Source organism: Aegilops tauschii, chromosome 3 (genome assembly GCF_002575655.3).
Source record: "Aegilops tauschii subsp. strangulata cultivar AL8/78 chromosome 3, Aet v6.0, whole genome shotgun sequence".
In the NCBI taxonomy this organism is placed as follows: Eukaryota; Viridiplantae; Streptophyta; class Magnoliopsida; order Poales; family Poaceae; genus Aegilops; species Aegilops tauschii.
In genome coordinates, this window is record NC_053037.3 from 593,057,588 (window position 1) to 593,061,160 (window position 3,573).

A 3,573-nucleotide genomic window follows, 5' to 3' on the forward strand; every position below is an offset into this window, starting at 1 on the left:
CCCAGCTTTTTCTGTTTCTCTATTATGTCGCTAACTGAATACAAAGAAACTCCTACTTAGCTACGTGCCCGGCCAGTCCGCTGAGATCCGAGTCTGCCGTGCCATCCCACGACGTCCGAATCTTCAGCTCGCCACACTGACCGGGCCTAACAGAAAACAGATAGAGCGTGGAGTGGATGATCGTGCTCGCAGGCACTCCTCCCCCTCCTACGTGCATGCATCCAACACAACGGCCATGCAGCTGCTTATTTGAAACAGAAAAGATCTACACTAGTCGGGTGGAGCTTAGGCTAACATCTATGAACCTAAAGGCTTTGTCGTTACGAGCTTCCCAAATTTTCCATAAGATTGTGAGAAGTATAAAAGACTAGGCGCCGGCAGGCGCATGTGGATGAGGCAAGGCATCCCAGAGATCGTCGATGGAGTCCGAAATTGGTGTGATGCCCACGCGTTGCCAAATGCAGGCGGCGATGGGACAAACGATGAAGAGGTGGGAGGCGTGTTCGAAAGGCGCCAGGCACCGCGGGCAAGCAGTGTCGGAGATGATGTGCTTGTAGACGAGGTTGGCGCGTGTGTTGAGCCTGTCGCGGTGCAGCCAAGCGAAGATCTTGATCTTGTTAGGTACCTTGGAATGCCAATAAGTGGTGCATTCCAGTCGTCGTCGGTTGTCCGGACGAGTACATCATAGGCGCTCCTAGTGGAGAATGCAAGGCCCCAATGAGAAAGCGCTGACCCTGATCTGGAGATGGCAAAAAATCCTGCAACGCAACCAAAAGCAAAACCAACTCCTGCGACGCGGCAAAGGTTAAATAATTTCGCGGGTTAGAAACCAAAATGCCCAATATTGGCAACCCTAATCATGGGCAGTGAGCGGGAGAAGAGATTGGGGAATGTGGTAGCTAGTGGTTTTGGGGTGAGCCAATTATCATACCAAAAGTAGGTTGAGGTTCCATTGCTGGTAAGCACAAAGGTTATACTTTGTACTTTAGGCATATGGTGGTTTATTCTTTTGCATAGGTAGGATGTATTGGAGGCAAGGTTAAAAAAAGCGTTGGGGTGCTGCAATCTTAACCATTCTAGCCAGGGAGCATTTTCAGGGAGAAGTGATTTGATAGTAAGTTTCATAAGTAAGCAAGAGTTCTGAACATGCAAGTTTTTAATGCCTAAGCCATCATATTTTTTCGGTGTACAAACGTTGTTCGAAGTGATGAGGCATTGTGCGCCAGAACAAGTATCCTCTACCAAGGAAATTAAAGAAGGCACGTCCAATTGTATCTATTGTTTTGAGAACTTTTTGGGGGATGAGGAAGACCGACATGTAGTAGGTTAGGATTGAATCTACGACCGCTGTGATGAGAACTAAACAATCCCCTTTAGTTAGTAATCTAGCCCACCAACTAGAGAGGTATTTTTTGCAGTGCTCTAAGATGGGTAGAAAGGTATTAGGTGGGGGTCCGAGAGGTGTGAGCGGGGGACCAAGATAAGGTTGGGGGAAGGAGGAGATTGGGGAACCCAAAATATTTGCTATGGCATCTGTGATGTGTTGCGGGGAGCGGTGAGTTGCAATAGTGGTTTTGGAAAAATTGATTGTGAGGCCGGTTGCAGAAGCGAAAAGATCTACAATATTTTTTAGGGAGGGGGCAGGAGAAGGCGAAGCTGCGGCAACGATGAGTGTGTTGTCGGGTACTAGTTAAGCAGCACAATTCACGCACACAACCTGTATTGATTTCCGCTTTGGGTATTTATACAATTACATGACGGAGAGAGATGCAAGGGAGTGGAGAGATGGTTAGCTGCAATGAGCATGTCGTGCATGCGTGAAGGGCACACGATGTGCACGCGCTGTTGAGGGCGCCCGCAGAATCGGCGATGGCTGCTAGTTACAGCGGAACACGCCAAACACAGATGTTGGAAGGCCCTTCATCAAGCTGTCAGCAAACTGGGAGTTGGTGGGGATGTGTTGGACACGGACTTCACCAAGAGCAGCGCACTCCCGGATGAAGTGAAGATTGATCTCCTCATCTTTCGTCCGCTGCTGGGGCACCGGATTGCTGGACATGTACATGGCATTAACATTGTCGTAGTAGATCACCGTAGGACACGCAGAAAGTTGATGAAGCTCATCGACGAGTTGTCGGAGCCGCAGACTCGGTGACAGCTCAAGATGGCAATGGGGCCCCAATACCCTAGTCCCCGTGTTTTTTTAGCATATTAGGGGATGTGGATGGGTGTGTTTCTAACCCCGCAGGGCTGCTACTGGGTAAATTATAAAACCCGACATGTTTCGTTGGTCCGACACTGTTTCAGCACACTAGTAGAAAAAGGGTCAAATGTCAAGCACATTAGTGCCGGTTTGCTTTTGAGCCGGCACTAATGTGTGCATTAGTGCCGGTTCCAACGGCTAGTCGGCCGCTTTCATTAGTACCAGTTCGTGGCCGACCTTTAGCACCGGTTCGTGCCACGGATCGGTACTAAAGTGAGTGGTGGCAGGATGTTGTCAGTCCGGGGCCCCTTCAGCACCTTTAGTACCGGTTCATGGTATGAACCGGTGCTAAAGGTCGTCCTACATAAACCCTTCGTCCACCCGAGCTCGCTCTGTTCTTCCCCTTTCCCCTCTCCTCTCTGTTCTTCCCCTCTTCCTCTCGAGCTCATCACACATTTTGCCCAAAATTTGTCAAGATTTGAAGGCCCCCATCCATTCAAATGATCACAAAGGTTAGCAACTTTGTCCTTTCATCTCTCATTGCTAGATTAGCTCTTGCAATGCTTTGTATAGTGATTAATTTATGAGTTTAGTAATTTGGTAGAAAATATATGTGCTAGTATTTGATTTATATGCAATTTGTGGTCAAAACTAACACTTAGTTTGCATATGTAGGTGTGGTTTACTTAGTGCCTTCTAAATCTCCGTCGTAACCACAGTCGATCGCCCGCACCGTTCCGTCGCCGGCACCACCTTGTGGTGAGCCTCTTGTTCATGAATGTTTTACATTACCAAATTGATGTTGTGTGATTTGGATATATAGTTACTCATATAATTATCTTACCCGTACGTTGTTTGTTATACATAGTGCCATGGTTTTGATATCCGTCCCCATCGGCCCTCGTCCTTGTTATGATTCGGATGTGGTATATTCTCTTTTAAAACTAGTTTTTGCATTTCGTGTTTATGACAAATTATGCCCATCAAGTTGACATAGATATTTTTGTCTAGGAGGTTTGTGAACCGGAAATTCCAACCGACCCTATTGTCGAGAGGTTAAATTTAGTTGAAAGAGAAAACGAGTATTTGAAAGAAAAATTGAAAAGAATTGAGGGGGAGAAGATGGAATTGGAGTTGCATGTTGCCGACGTCGTCGATGATCACAAGATCAAGATGGAGAAAATGCGCTTGAAGATTAGAAAGATTAGAAAATATGCCATTGATAGTGAGGCTTGGTATCATTATGCTGTTGGATCAATTGTTACCTTAGTTGCGATCTTGATCGCATTTGTTGTTGCATTTAAATTCTTTAGTTAGAGAGTTATTTGTTTGTTGCATTTAAGTCTTGTATGAACTTTATGTATGAACTT

General features: G+C 46.4%; 1 long non-coding RNA gene across 1 annotated transcript; it reads left to right on the plus strand.

Moving 5' to 3' along the window:
• The first annotated feature begins 2,876 nt into the window (after positions 1-2,876).
• LOC141021075 (uncharacterized) lies at positions 2,877-3,341 on the plus strand. Its single transcript, XR_012181082.1, has 3 exons — positions 2,877-2,962; positions 3,072-3,129; positions 3,215-3,341. It is a non-coding gene; the product is annotated as an uncharacterized lncRNA (long non-coding RNA).
• Positions 3,342-3,573: the final 232 nt, after the last annotated feature.